This window comes from Tursiops truncatus, chromosome 5 (genome assembly GCF_011762595.2).
Source record: "Tursiops truncatus isolate mTurTru1 chromosome 5, mTurTru1.mat.Y, whole genome shotgun sequence".
NCBI lineage: Eukaryota > Metazoa > Chordata > Mammalia > Artiodactyla > Delphinidae > Tursiops > Tursiops truncatus.
This window is the reverse complement of record NC_047038.1, coordinates 15,498,906-15,515,726: the sequence shown is the minus strand read 5'-3', so window position 1 is coordinate 15,515,726 and position 16,821 is coordinate 15,498,906.

Sequence of the window (16,821 nt, the reverse complement as noted above, 5' to 3'; positions counted from 1 at the left end):
TCCAGATGGGAGAGTTTGTCCCTAAACTATGTGCAATAATTACAATCAAATCTGAATGAACCAAGACCACCAAAGGAGCACCACTGAAGGTGTTGCAAGAATTGAAAATTCAAAATTATTGCTTTATCTTTGTTATAATAATTTCCATTAATATTTATCTTATATTTGAGTCTTGTTTCAAATCCTAATTTCCTATAAACTTAAAAACTATTTAAATAATAGTGAAAACAATTCTGCCTAGAAAAACTCTTCCCAATTTTAAACTCATATTATAAAAAGTTAATGTGTCGTACAACTTCCAGATTCTGATCAAGCAGGGAAAAATGTTCTAACGCTGAAAGAATTTAGGGCTGAATGGGTTGGCTGAATGCAAATTAAGAGAAAAAACAGTATATTCAATGCCTTCAGTTTTAGTTTGAAAGTAATGGAAATGACAAACACAAATCTCTGTGGATTTTCTTGTTACACTTTCTGTCAGTTGCTTAATAAAAGCCTCTCCCATGATGCTAATTTTGCCTTTAAAGAAGTGTTAAATATTATTTAATTTCCAATATGTTGCTATGGTAAAGAAGATTTTGCTGTCTGCTCTTTGAAGATAGTTAAGCTGAAAGGGTTGTGTAGCCTTCTGATTATTCTTGATTTTATTTTAAAGTCGGCAGCTGGGAAGAAAATCTTCCTAAAGGAAGTATGATATATGACTTGGTCAGGAACCAAAACACTTTGAAGTGGCTCCTGAGCCAGTGAAAGAAACCATCTGCCTGTGAAATATCTGTGAATGAAGTCTGACAGTAAATATCAGAGAAGTGAGCGTTACATGGCAACAGACTGCCACACACAGTTACAATACATGCTGAAATTTCCTTCTATGTGCATATTCATATGGACATCTAATTTTACTGATGAATAGTAATGATTGCTTGGCAGATATAACCCATCATCAAATGCTTTCTGGCATCTGAGTTGGGATGTCTGTTATTTAACCTCTTTAGAATGATTTAATGGGACTGGACCAGAGGGAATGTGGAGAAATTGAGCCTGCTAGACCAGATTATTGAAGGAATTGTCCAGGTCAAAAGCATCTCAAGAAGTCCATTCCTTTTGATCAATAGGTTGCTTTACCTAATTCAACCCCTATGTCTGATAATGATCAGGAATGCTTCTTCATTTCTGGTTTCTTTAATTAGATTAGAATTCCTTAGCACTATGTTTGGGGGAAAATTCATATGCTATTTCCAGAGATAAACCTTATTAATGTTGATAAAATATCTCCTAGTTTTTATCTATGTAAATATATATATGACATAATATAATATGATACAATATAAGTTTATACAATATGCTTTTCTGTAGGTATATTATACTTAAATAAAAAGGCAAGACATATGTGTGGAACAAATATTTGTAACTTTTCATATAAGATGACAATATTATATAGTATCTATTTCACTATCATTGTAAATATGTTTAAAACTAATATTTAAATATTTCTTTCTTTTACAGTTATTCAATATTATAATATTTTATCAGATAGACTACTGCATAATTGTCATAATTTGAAAAATAATTTGACAACTTTTTCAATTATTTTTTTAGGTTACTAGCAATGTAATTATGAATAAATTGGTACTTGTTACCAATTTTTTAATAAAATTAAATTAAATTTCTAATAGAAAGAGATGTAGTATTATTAGTTTATATCCTCATTGTCACCAATCATAACTGTATTTTAAATTTCTGCCAAATGATAAGGAAAATGTTCATTGACATTTTAATTTCCTTACTATAAATATCAGCGTGGTTGGATAATCTTGGCTCTTTTATTTGTGAGTATTAAGTCCTTATATATAAATATATGCATCATATTATGATATGCAATATGATACATATATAATTCACTCAAGGTTGTTTATTTTCTGGGTAATTTTTTTTTTCTGTTTTATCAGTATACTTTTAAATATTTGTGATGGTAATACATTCTTTGCCTATTGTAGTTATATATTTTAATATTTGGTAGTGCAAATATCCCCTCAATATTCTCTTACAAAATTATCTTAGTTAATTTTGTCTATTAATTTTTCAAGATTTCTTTAAAATTAAATTTTATTTTGTAAAGATAAAACTTCATTTGTTAATGGACAGTTGGGCTATTTCCAGTTTTGGGCTATTATTTAAGCTGCTATAAATACTCATGTACAGGTTTTTGTGTGAATATAAATTTTAATTTCTTAGGGATAAATGCCTAGGAGTGCAAATATTGGTCATATGATGGTTGCATGTTTAGGTGTTTGGGTTTTTTTGGCTGCACCTGGAGGCATGTGGGATCCCGTTCCCCAACCAGGGATCAAACCTGTGCCCCCTGCATTGGAAGTGTGGAGTCTTAATCACTGGACTATCAGGGAAGTCCATATGTTTAGGTTTTATAAAGAAACTGTCAAAGATTTTTCCAGAATGATTTAATATTTTACATTCCCACCAGAAATATATGAATAGTATATTTTGTCTGCATCCTCACCAGAATTTGGAGTTGGCACTATTTTCAAACTAAGCTATTCTTTAGGTGTGTAATGATATCTCATTGTGGTTTTCATTTGCATTTCTCTAATAGCTAATGTGTTGAACATCTTTTCACATGCTTATTTCCCATATGCATATCCTCTTCAGTGAAAGCTTCCTTCATGTTTTTGTCCATTTTCTAATCAGATTGCTAGTTTGCTTTAATGGATTGGAATTTTGTTAGGCGTTTGCATATTCTAGATAGTAGTCCTTTGTCAGATACGTGATTTGCAAATATTTTCTTCCAGTCTGAAGCACATTTTTTCAACCTCAGAGTCTTTCATAGATCAAAAATGTTTAATTTTGATGAAGTCCAATGTGTCAATTTTTCCTTTTATAAATCATGCTTATGGTGTGAAGTCAAAGAACTCTGCCTAGCCCAAAATTGCAAAGAATAATGTTTTTCTCCTTTAAAAATTATGGGGGTTTTGTTCTACATTTGAGGCTGTCGTCAATTTAAAGTTAATTCTTGTATGAGGTGTGAGTCATAAGTCCAAATTTTTAATTTAATTTAATTTTTTGCCATTTAATCGATGCCATTTGCTTAAGAAACAATATTTCCTCCATCAAATTGTTTTTACACATTTTTCAAAAATCATGTAGGGATATTGGTATAAATGTTTTGGATCTCCATTCTGTTCCATTGATCTGTACATATGTCACTCTGCCAATACCACACAGTCTTGATTATTGTAACTATTTAATAAATCTTGAGTATATAACAATTAGGTAGACTGGTTCCTCCTGTGTTTGTCTTTTTTCAAAATTCTTTAGTCATCCTAATTCCTTTTCATTTCCATACAAATTTTAGAATGCTCTTGTCTGTATCGACAAAAAATCTTATTGGAAGGTTGATAGGAATTGTGTTAAATATATGTCAATTTGAGGAGAAATGATATCTTTGTTGAATCTTCCAATCCATTACAGTTTGTCTCTGCATTTATTTTGCTATTTAATTTCTTTCCTCAACATTTTGTTGTTTTCAGCATACAGATTCTATATAAATTTTGTTTGATTTGCAGCTGGGTATTTTTTGACTGATTGTTAATGGTATTTTTTTCAAATATTTCATGTCCATGTGTTCATTGTTAATATACAGAAAGACATTTTATTTTTGTAGGTTTATAGTATATCCTGAAACATTGCTAAATTCACTTATTTCGTCTAGAAGTTTTTTCTTTTTTTGAAAATGTGTTGGGATTATCTATGAAAACAACCATGTTTTCTGCAAATGGAGACAGTTTCATTTCTTCCTTTACAAACTGTATGCCTTTTATTTCCCTTTCTTCTTTAGCCTAGAACTTCCAGCTCTATGTTGATGTTGAGTGGTGAGAGTGGATGAACTTGCCTGGTTTCATCTTAAAGTAAAAGCATCCTTTTTTAACCATTAAATATAATGCTAGCTGTTGGTTTTCTATAGATAGTCTTTACTAAATTAAGAAAGCTTCTAATCTTTCATTTTTTAGGATAGAGTTTTTGTTATGAAGGTGTTAATTATTTCTGGCATTGATTGATATGGTGATGTGATTTTTCTTTGTTAGCCTGTTGATAAATTATATTGATTTTTGTTTGTTGAACCAATCTTGCATATCTGAAATCAAATCCACTTGATCACTGTCTTTTTAAATATTGCTGAATTATGTTTGGTAATATGTTGTTAAGTAGTTTTGCATATATATTAATGATATGTTTGTCTTTAGTTTTAATTTTTGTGTGTGTCTGACTTTTTCTCGGTTTTGTATAGGGTAACATAAAATGCATAAGATAAACTTGAAAACGTACCATCCTTTTCTCTTTTCTAAAAGAGATTATGTAGAATTGGTGTTAATTCTTTAGAAGTTTGGTAGAATCATCCAGTGAAACCATCTGGGCTTCAAGATATATCTTTGCAGAGTTTTTTCCTGTTGTTAATAGTACTGATTCAATTTCCTATCAGCATAGGACTTTTCAAATTCTCTGTTTCACACAGGTGAATTGTGGTAGTTAGTACTTTTTGAGGAATTGGTCAATTTCATCCAGGTTTTTAAATTTTTGTATGTAGAATTGTTAGAATCTTCCCTTATTATCATTCAATACCATCAAAGTTTGTAGTGATGCCCCTGGATACTAGTACTTTGTGTCTTCTCTTTTTCCTTTTTGTTAGTATTGCTAGAAGTTTGTCAAATTTATTGATATTTTCACAGAACCAGCCCTTAGGTTCAGTGATTTTCACCAAAGTATTTTTTTTTCCTGTTTTCAATTTGATTGATTTTTGCTCTTGTCTTTATTATTTCTTTCTTCTGCTTCTTTTTGGTTTATTTTGCTATTGTTTTTCTAGCCTCTAGAAAGAGGAACTTACTTCTTTTATTTGAGACTTTTGCAATTATCTAGTGTATGTATTTAGTGTTGAAAATTTTGCTCTAGACATTGCTTTATCTGTGTTCCACAATGTTGATACACTGTGTTTTAACTATTGTTCATTTTAATATATGTTTATTTCCCTTGAGACTTTGTCTTTGGCACATGGATTATTTAGAAGCATGTGCTTACCAAGTATTTAGAAATTTTTCTGTTAATATTACTACTGCTTTCTAGTTTGATTACATTTTCTGTTGGAGAATATATTTTATATATTTTCCATTCTTTTAAACTTGTTGAGGTTTGTTTTATGGTATAAGTTCCATGGGCACTTAAAAAGAATGTGTATTCTGCTATTTGAGAGTATGCCAATTAGATCCTGTTGGGTGATGGTACTGTTGAGTTCTTCTATATCCTTGCTGATTTCATATAGTTCTATCAATTGTTGAAAAAGGGCTCTGAAGTCCAATTATAATTGTGGATTTCCCCATATCTTCTTTTTGTTCTGTCAAATTTTTTCACATATTTTGCTGTTCTGTTGTTTAGTGCATTCACACTTATGATTGCTATGTCTTCTTATGTTGGGTATTTTATTATTATGTAATATATCTGCTTATTTTTTTGCTCTAATATCTACATCTAATATTAATATAACCACTCCTACTTTTTAAAAACTATTATCTGCATGACAGGTGTTTTTTATCCTTTTACTTTCTACCAGATTATATAGTTATATTTGAAGTAAATTTCTTGTAGGCAGCATATAGTTGATTCATGATTTTTTAATCCACTCTGTCAATCTGTCTCTTTATTATTGTATTTAGACTATTTATACTTAATGTAACTTTTAATATGTTAGGACTTTAGGTTGCTATTTTTGGTTTGTTCCCTCTGATTTTAATTTCTCTGCCTTCATGTTGGTATTTGAACATTTTTTAGAATCTTATTCTGATTTATTTGTAGTGTTTTTGAGTGTATCTCTTTGTACAGCTTTCATGGTTGCTCTAGCAATTTGCAGATATATGTAACACAGTCTACCAGTTTTATCAGTTCCAACGAAGTGTAGAACTTTCATCTTCCTTTATGTTCTTTTATTTTCCTTATTATAACATAATTTTCTTAAATTTCTCTATATAAATTAGAATCTCTAAAACATTGTTATATAATTTCTGCTCCAACCATGAAATATAATTTTGAAAACTCAAGGAGAGAAGGAAACAGTATTTTATTTGCTTCCCATTTTTGCTTACTATGTTTTTACTTCTTTTCTGATATTCCTACATTCCTTCTTTTATTTTTCCCTCTCTGTTTGGAGAACTTCCTTTATCCATTCTTTCAGTGTAGTCCTGTCATTGGCAATTCCTCAAGTATCATTATGCTTAAATCATGATCTGGCAGAAAACACTAAAATAAAATGAGCAAAGTTGCTCATGGAGTATATAAAATGGAATCTAAGATTTTAATTCAACTGGAGTCATCAAAAAAGCATAATGATTATTTTGCATGGCTATTCATGCATTTACATTAATACTCTGGGGGATATCGTTGCTTTAAAACAGATAAGAAAGTCTCTTGCCTATTGTTATGTCAAAAACTAAGCCAAAGAGACATTAAACTAACAATATTTAACTTTAGGCCACACTTTGAATGAGACATTTTTCTAAACATTTTAATTTCATTCAAATCCTTGTGACAACAAATGAGGTAGATACTTTATTATTCCTACTGGTGGTACCAAGGTCACATGGCTGCCAAACTGAGGGACTTGGGTCAAATCCTTGCAATCTGATCCCAGAACCAATGCTCTTGTCTAATATACTACACTGTCTTTTTACACCCTAGAAAGATATCAAATAGAAATAACAGATGTCCTTTTTTACACCCTAGAAAGATATCAAATAGAAATAACAGATGTCCTTCTATTTTTGTTTTTGTTGATAATAAAATTAAGAATAACGTAATTTGTTTAAGTTAACTTGATAGCAATAAGCTAAAGAGTCTCCTTTCTAGGTGAACTGTGGAAATTTCAGCCTGGCTGTGTGTGTGTGTGTGTGTGTGTGTGTGTGTGTGTGTGTGTGTGTTCTACAATGCAATAAAATGTGATAAAGGTGAGGAAAAAAGAGAATAAAGGATTTAATCTAGTATGATCAGAGTTTTTTGGTGATCTTCCAAGATGTATTACATTTAGGCAAATACAATTATAAGATTTCTATGTGTAGTCTTCAAATCCTGTTATATCTTATTTGCTGTTGTCATTTGTCAGATATTTTATCATATAACTAAAGAATTCTGTCTCTATGATAAAAGCAAGTATTCAGTATATTCAAAGGATGAACTATATTTTATTATGATATTCTAATCTTCCTTATATTAATATATTAATATCATGTGCCTACCATGCAAGTCATACTGTGCTGACACAAAGAGGTTCTTGAGCTTTCTAAGACAGTCAGCTAGTTCTGACAAAATATACTGCCTGTAATTTTCACAGTGGTCATCTTTCATAATTCTGTAGGAAAATCTAGTCATAGAAATGCATCTTCTATCTCTGTAGACATTGTTCATATCCTATCAAATCAAATCAAAATCTTTTTCACAATCTGTCAGTTGTAAAACTATGCTATTTTTTAAAAAGTTTTTGTTTTGAAAGCTCCTATGTCAGTTATTCAACTGGTCAAATATCCTGCCTACTTGATTTTCTCCACTTAAAATTATTCTACCAGAAATTGACAATGAAAGTTATTCATTCTTGATATGGTCCTATATTATGTACATTCTCTTCATCTTAGTCTTCTATCTTTCCAAAGAAGCATGATTTTCAATATTTATATGTCATATTACTTTACTGTTGAGACAAATAGTCAAATGAAGTATGAAATGAATAAAATGAAATTTTATGTAACAAACATGAAAAATAATCCCTATTCATTATACCAACTACTTTTCATTGAATTTAATTGTCATAAATTACTAAATCAGTTGTGTAATCTTAAATTCCAAGTATTGCTACTCAATACTTCTTTCCTAGATTCCAAAACTGCTGTGATATACTTCAACATTAGGTAAAACCTATGCCACTAAGAATTTGATGCATGCTGCATATACCATATTTTCTATCTCAGTACTTCACTATTCCTAACCTTGTTTCACAGAGGAATCAAGGTAGCTTAAAGAACACACACACAAAAAATGATGGCACATAGAAAGAAACAAAAATTTTACACTGAAACCAAAATACTGGCCCTGAAATAAGATCCATTTCAAAAAATGTAGATGAAGGGCTCCGTATAATTGCTATAGTTCAACTTTACAGTAAATTCTGAATTTCTTGGAAACCTATACGAAATATACTCTACTATACAGGGTTCTCATAGGAGAGCACTGAGTGAACAGGAGCAACTGTGCAGCAACTTGGAAGAATGAATTGAACATCACTACATTTTACAGTTTAGAGATCTTCAATATAAAACATACTGCAAAAACATCAGCCCTCAGCACACTGAAAAGCTTATTCACAAGGTTATCAAGAGATAAAGAAAGTTATTCCTAAGTGAGTAATTCTCCTTGGAGCATTTTAAAATTTGTGGAGGTGAGAGAGGCATTATTGGTGTTTTGTAGAAAGAGGCTAGGGATGGCAAACATGCTCCAATGTGTATAACAGTCTTGCACAATAAAGAATTATCTAGAAATCTACCTGAGTTACAAATACCCTGCTAGACATTCACCTGAATGGGACATATATTTATAAGTATTTGAGCTTAGAAACAAACCCTATTTTAAATAAAAATACAAAGTATTTCTTTCACAATTTATTATGCCTAGAAGGTAACTACTGATAAATCAATAGAAAAATTTATTTGTTTGGTTTGGAAATGTATCAAGAACTATTTTTCTGTTTTGGGAAAATCACATCACCATGTCAAAAGTACTTGAATTGCTAACCTCAAATTTGCACCAGTCTGCTTCTGTACCTGCCCATTTTCCCTGGTTCCTGGCTCAGTGAGTAGGTAAGGGTGTGTTTTCTTCATTATACTTTCCAGTGTAGTTCTTTTTATCCTACATAAATTTAAATCTTAAGAATTTATATCATAATTTTCTAGGAAAATACATATAGTATTCAATCATATATCAAATGCTTTTTATTTTTTAAGTAAAAAATGACCCCATTTCTGGATCAAAGAATCAACCAACAACTTTTTAATGTAGAAGTTTATGCAAAATTTTTAACCTAAAATTGGAAATCCCATTTAACCTCCTTTCTCTAACTTCTATTCCCCTTTTCCAGAAAAAAGAAATAAACTCATTTTTTACTTTTGTTTTATATCTTCCTGGTTTATTCACTACACATAAAGCCACATACTCCTCATACACACGCACACATGCATTAACACATTTATATACAAGGAAATGATACTATGTGCATTAATGTGAATAGCATTTTGTAATGTAAATTTAAAATCATACTCTGAAAATTCTCATATCACCACACAATATGTGTTGATTATATCTAATTAATTATTATTATTAATATATCTAATTAAATTAATTAATAATAAACTAAAATAACATGGTTCAGTGTTTCCAAAAACAACATCATTAGTTTTTACAAAATGATGTAATTTAGAATTTCCACAAGAAAACAGTAGGTGACACAATCTTGAAGCTCTCTAAGGATGGGAATAGTTTGTGGATCTACTAGCCAGTGTTGAATGACATCTTAATACATGAGGCAGTGGCTAGAAGGGCATTGCTTTAGTAGTTAAGCCAAATTAGTCCTCCATTAGTAACTAATCTGAATCTGCCCTAAAGAAGCTTTAAGGCAAGTCTTAAAACAACCAAATTGATTCCAAGCAATTTCAGTGTATATCTAAACAACCTCAACCATATTAAAGGGATAGAACTAAATTCAGTGGTCAACAATGTAAAATCACAATGTTTGGCAATTGGTGAAAAATTATCAGGCAAGAAGGAAGCAGGAAAATATGACCTAGAGAAATATAAAAATAACATAGGTGATGATATTAGCAGACAGGGACATTAAACCAGCTCATATACACAGACTATGTATGTTTAGTGAGGTAGAGGAAAACTTTTATTATGATGAGAAAAAATGTAAAAAAGACCTTAATACACATTTCAAATTATAAAACATAATTTCTGAAATAAAAAGAATGAATAGCATATTTGAAACTATAGGACATATTTCAGTAAAATAGAAGAGAGAACATTAAAAATAAAACCAACAAATAGTCAAAAGACTAAAAACAGTGTAATCCCCAGATACCTGTGGGCAATATTGATCATTCTAACACTTGTTTATTTGGAATCCCTAAGAGGAGAAGAGAGAGGGCAGAAAATTTACTTAACAAATTCATGACCAAAAAAAAAAAAACTTTAAATTAAATGAAAATTATAATCTCATAGATCCAATATTTCAATAAACACCAATAACAAAAAAATTAACTCAAAATTAAAGATTTGAACATAAGACCTGAAACCATAAAACCCTTAGAAGGAAACACAGGTGGCAAGCTTCATGACATAGGTCTTGGGAATGGTTTTTTGAATCTGATACCAAAAACAAGAGCAACAAAAACAAAAATAAATATGCAAAATGACATCATACTAAAAAATCGGCACAGCAAAGGAACAAAATTTAAAGGCCACCTACAGAATGGGAAAAATATTTTCAAATCATATATCTGATAAGGGGCTAATGTCCAAAATATATATGGAACTCATACAAAATAGCAAAAGAAACTAAACAATCCAATTAAAAAATGGGCAGAAGATCTGAATAGACAGTTTTCCAAAAAGATATACAGATGGGCAACAGACACATGAAAATATGCTCAATATCGCTAATCATCAGGGAAACATAAATCAAAACGAGATATCACCTCGTATCTGTTAGAATGGCTATTATCAAAATGGTAAGAAATAACAAGTGCTGGTGAGAATGTGGAAAAAAGGGAACCCTGTGCACTGCTGATGGGAAAGTAAATTGGTGTAGCCAATATAGAAAACAGGATGGAGCTTCCTCAAATAAATTAAGAATAGGCTTACGATATGATCCACTGATTCTATTTTTGAGTATTTATCTGAAAAAAAAGAACACACTAACCAGAAAAGACACATACACCGCTATGTTCATTTCAACATTACTAACAATAGTCAAGATATGAAAACAACCTAAGTGTCCATCAATAGATGAATGGATAAAGAATTCATGAATGTTGCAGGAGAGAGAAATGTCACATCTGGGAACCCACTTGAGTCCCTGGGATAGACCACCAAGTGAGGGTCCTTGGCTTCGAGCAGGAAAGAATTCAAGAGGGAGTCAAAGTGAAAGCAGGTTTATTCAGAGAGATGCACAATCCACGGGCAGAATGTGGACCTTCTCAGAAAGTGAGAGCAGCCCCAAGGCATGGGGCTGTTGGCTTTTATGGGCTGAGTAATTTCATATGCTAATTAGTGGGAGGAATATTCTTGCTATTTAGGGGAAAGGTGGGGATTTCTAGGAATTAGGACACTGCCCACTTTTTGGCCTTTTATGGTCCATGAGGGAACTGTCATGGTGGAAGGGGGAGTGATTTTTAGTATTATAATGAGGGTATAATGAGCTAAAGGTCAATGACCAGACTATTCTCAAGACCACATTGGTTTCAGCAGGTTCCAGTCGGTTTTTATCACATCCTAACAGCTGTTCCCCTTCTTCATTTATCTAGCAGTTGTGTCCTGCCCCTTTCCCTTCTGTCTCAAAAGCATGTTCTGATAGTTGGCTTCATGTGTCAACTTGACCATGCCAGCTATTTGGTCAAACGTCATACCATGTGTGTCTGTGAGGGTGTTTTGGATGAGATTAACAGTTGAATCAGTAGACAAAGTAAAACAGATTTCCCTCCCTACTGTGGGTGGTGCTAATTCAGTTAATTGCAAGTCTAAATAGAATAAAAAGATTAAGAGGAAAACTCTTTGGCTTGACTTGTTGAGATGAGACATTGGTCTTTTGCCCTTGAGTGGAACATATGTCATCAGCTCTCCCAGTTCTCAAGCCCTCAGTCTCAACTGGAAATTACACTATTGGCTTTCCTGGTTCTAAGGCCTACAGACTCAGACTGGAACCAGCTCTTCTGGTTCTCAGATTTTTGAACAAAAACTGGAACTTACACCATTGGCTGCCCTTGGGTGTCTAGCTTGCTGACTTCACATCTTGGGATTTATCAGCCTCCACAGTCATATGATACAATTCCTTACAATAAATATTCCTATCATCTATCTATCTATCTATCATCTATCTAGTGTGTGTGTGTGTGTGTGTGTGTGTGTGTGTGTGTGTATCATCATATATATCCTATTGGTTTTGTTTCTCTAGGGTACCCTGACCAATATAGATTTTGGTACTAAGAGTGGTGCTATAGGAATAGAATTTCAAGGATGAGTTTTCTCCATTAGTTCTGGGGTTTCTGGAATTGGCTTTAAAATTGGACTCTGATAGTCAATAACAGCATCTGGCAATAGAGACACAAAATATTACCATCAATGGTCCTAATCAATCACTTATAAGAAGCAAGAAGCTGGATGACTGTGATTATTATACCTTCAAACATTTTTGAAAAATTAATGAATATAATGAAATTGGCTGGTTGCTCCTAATACCACTGCAAAGTAGGGAAAGAAATGGATGAGTTCATGGCTTCAAAGTCCCAGCTCAAGTGCCACATAAGTGATATGATAGTTTCTGTATGTGCCCTGAAGGAAACCTTCATCTCCTGTAGCCACAGGGCTGAGATTGCTGGAAATAAAATTGAGAATCTCATCCTGTGATTGGCTGAATTACAACCCAATTTGAACTTCCAATCTCATAGGGAGTCTACTGTTAATGTGGGGGCATTGACTGGGAAGATGTGAGATCCTTAAAACTGGAACAAGGACATGTAGGGAGACCCTGATGAATCTAGGGACACTGAGCCCTTCAATTCTGCTGACTCATTTCTGCCAGTAAAAGAGGCCTCCCAAGACCAGTGAGAGTGGCCTCACCACTCCCATCTGAGATTAACCATGCATTGTCTGAAGAAACTGTAATGGCCTCTCAGGAGGCAGTTGCTGAGCAAGGCAATGTTGAGTCTCCACAGGAAACACCCCCACTATCCCTTGAGACCTATAATTAATCTCAAGCCCTGGTAGGCCCTAAAGATGATGTAAAAAGTGTGACTCATCAGAGATGCACTACACTCCAAAAGACCTACTTGAGTTTTCTAATTGAATCAGACAGAAATATGGGGAACATGTGTGAGAATGGATATTAAAAATGTGGGATAATGGTGGGAGAAAAATAAAATTGAATAAGGTTTAGTTTACTGATACAGGTTCAATAAGCAGACAGTCTGCATTTAATGTTGCAGCTCAGGAGGGAGAAAGGACCCTAACTGGTTGGTTGGTTGGTTGGTTGGTCGGTTGGTTGGTTGGTTAGAATATGACCAAAAAGTGGCCCAACAAAAGTGAGCAAGTTGGAAATACCAGACCTACCTTGATTTAATATAGAGGAAGGAATTCAGTGGCTCAGGGAGATAGAAATATTAGAGTAGGTTTGTCATTTAAGACCTACTCACCCACACTGGAAGGGTCTAGTAGATTTGCCTTTCACTAATACTGCAAAAAAAAAAAAAAAACATTTGTGAGAGGAATTCCAGAATCCTTGAAGAGCTCTTTGATTACTCCTCTCTGTAGGTGAGACCTCACAGTGTGAACTACAGTCAGTGAATTGGGAAACCTAAATGAAATGGAAGTAATTGGCCCTAGGGGTCCAAGAGGAACCAAGTGGCAGGGGCCAAGTGGCAGCACTCAACCACTAAAGACAAAGTGGGCATGTAATAGACAGCAGAGTCAAAGCATCAATATAAAAAGTCTGAAGGGCTGAAGGGCGTAATTTCCAAAATATACAAGTAGCTAATACAGCTCAACAATAAAAAAAAAAAAAACCCAATTGAAAAATGGGTAGAAGACCTAAATAGACATTTCTTCAAAGAACACATACAGATGGCCAATGGGCACATGAAAAGATGCTCAATATCACTAATTATTAGAGAAATGCAAATCAAAACTACAATGAGGTACCACCTCACATGGGTCAGAATGGTCATCATTCAAAAATCTACAATAACCAGTGCTGGAGAGGGTGTGGAGAAAAGGGAACCTGCCTATACTGTTGGTGGGAATGTAAATTGGAGCAGCCACTATGGAGAACAGCATAGAGGTTCCTCAAAAAACTAAAAATAGAGTTGCCATATGATCCAGCAATCCCACTTCTAAACATATATCCAGACAAAATGATAATTCAAAAAGATACATGCACCCCTATGTTCATACCAGCACTATTCACAATAGCCAAGACAAGGGAACAACCTAAATGTCCAGTGACAGATGAATGGATAAAGAAGATGTAGTATATGTATATACATTGGAATACTACTCAGCCATAAAAAGGAATGAAATAATGCCATTTGCAGCAACATGGATATAACTAGAGATTATCATACTAAGTGAAGTAAGTCAGAGAGAGAAAAACAAATGCCATATGATATCACTTATATGTGGAATCTAAAATATGACACAAATGAACTGATCTACAAAACAGAAACAGACTCATGGACATAGAGAATAGACTTGTAGTTGCCAAGGGGAGGGGAGTGATGGATTGGGAGTTTGGGATTAGCAGATGCAAACTATTATATAGAGAATGGATAAAAAAACAAGGTCCTACTGTATAGCATATGGAACCATATTCAATATCCTGTGATAAACCATAATGGAAAAGAATATGAAAAAGAATGTGTATATACATAATATATATATGTGTGTGTGTGTGTGTGTGTGTGTGTGTGTGTGTGTGTGTGTGTGTATAATTGAATCACTTTGCTGTACAACAGAAATTAATGCAAGATTATAAATAAATTGCCTTTCAGCTCCCCAAGATATCACACTGGCACATTACATTGATGGCACTATGCTAGCTGAACCTAGAGAGCAAATAGCAGCAACTACTCTAGACTTATTGGTAAGACATTTGCACATGAGAGAGTGGGAAATAAATCTGACAAAAGTTCAGGGGCCTTCTACCTCAGCTAAACGTCTAGGGGCCCACTAGTGCGGGACATGTTGAGATATACCTTCTAATGTGAAGGACAAGTTTTTGCATCTGGCCTCTCCTAACAACAACAACAACAAAAAGTCACAACAACTAACAGGGCTGCTTTGGATTTTGAGGCAACATACTCCTCATTTGGGTGCGTTACTCTGGCCCATTTACTTAGTGAACCTAAAAGCTGCTAGTTTTGAGTGGGACCCAGAACAAGAGAAGGCTCTGTACCAGGTCCAGGTTGCTGGGCAAGCTGCTCTGCCACTTATGCCATACGACCAGCAGATCCAATGGTGCTTGAAGGGTAACTGGCAGATAGGGCTGCTGTCCGGAGCCTTTGGCAGGCCCCTTTAGGTAGGTTAATCAGAGTTCAGGCCCTTAGGATTTTGAAACAAAACCCTGTCATCCTCTGCTGATAACTGTTCTCCTTTCAAGAAAGAGTTCTTGGTCTGCTACTGGGCCTTAACAGAGACTAAAAAGCTAACCACAGGCCAAACTGTATCAGTACAATTTGGTTTTATTTCTCTGGAGAACCCTGACCAACACACGTGTCCACAATAAGATTTGTATTCCAATATTCAAAGCAACATTATTTAAACTAGCCAAAAATTGGAAGCAATCAACCAGTGGATTAATAAACCAATAGTGGTATATCAATACAGTAAGATACTACTTAGCAATTGAAAGAAGTGAATGGTGAATACATGTGACAATCCTGATGAATCTCAAAAGTATTTTGTTCAGGGAAAGAAGCCAGACATAAAAGCTTATGTACTATGTGATTCCATTTATGTGAAATTCTGGAAAATGCAAGACTATAGGAAGAAATCAGTTCAGTGGTTGTCATAGGCTATGATTCGGGGAATGGACTGACTACAGGGAAGTATGGTAGAACTTTTTGGAATGATAAAAATGTTCTATATCTTGACTGTGGAGGTGGTTATATAACTTTTTAACTTTCTCAAAATTCTTTGAATCATACACTTAAATTGGTAAATTTTACCTCAAGGTGAGTTTAAAAATAAAAAGAAATTGAACTTTAGTCTCCAGATTTCACATAGAAAAGAACAAGCAAAGACTCCAGTGTAAACTAGCCATTAAAGATTTTTTAAATTAAATTGTTAGGGACTTTTAACAATATCCTCTAAAAATTTCAGTAATAGCAATTCACCAGAAAATCTTTTCCATTTATCTGTAGCTACATTTTCATCATTTTTAAGGATAGTATTTAAAAGTGAAAACAGATCTCTTTTTGAGTAAATTACCAAAAATGACTTTAAAAATCTAAGTAAGAGATGATCATTGTATGAAGTGAAATTGCTTCAGTCTGGTGCTCACTCAGAGCAGGTAACGCCAAATCTTATGAACTCCAACTTCCTAACAAAAGTCAAATTTTGCAGCGTGGGTGGAGTCAGTGTACAGGGGAAAAAAAAATTATTTGATATGTACTTTGGCAAGATGTAGGTAGCATTCTAGAATAACACTATCTATAAAACTAGTTGGCAGCATTTATAAGAAAAAAGTTTGCCATTTAAAATTGTTATACATTTCTTTTAAAAATGGCTATAACAGAATGTAATATAGCTTGTCTTTCAGAAATTGCCCAACAGATGCTTTCTATTTATATTTTGTTCAAATACAATACTTCATTCATTCTTAATTAAATGTTTATATGGCTCAAATTTAGGTTAAGTTGAAATTATGTGTTTTATTTGAATTCTGAGAGCAGGCAATGCCCTGTACCACCATGGCATAATGTAAAAGGCAAATTATTGCAAAATATTTTCTAGTGA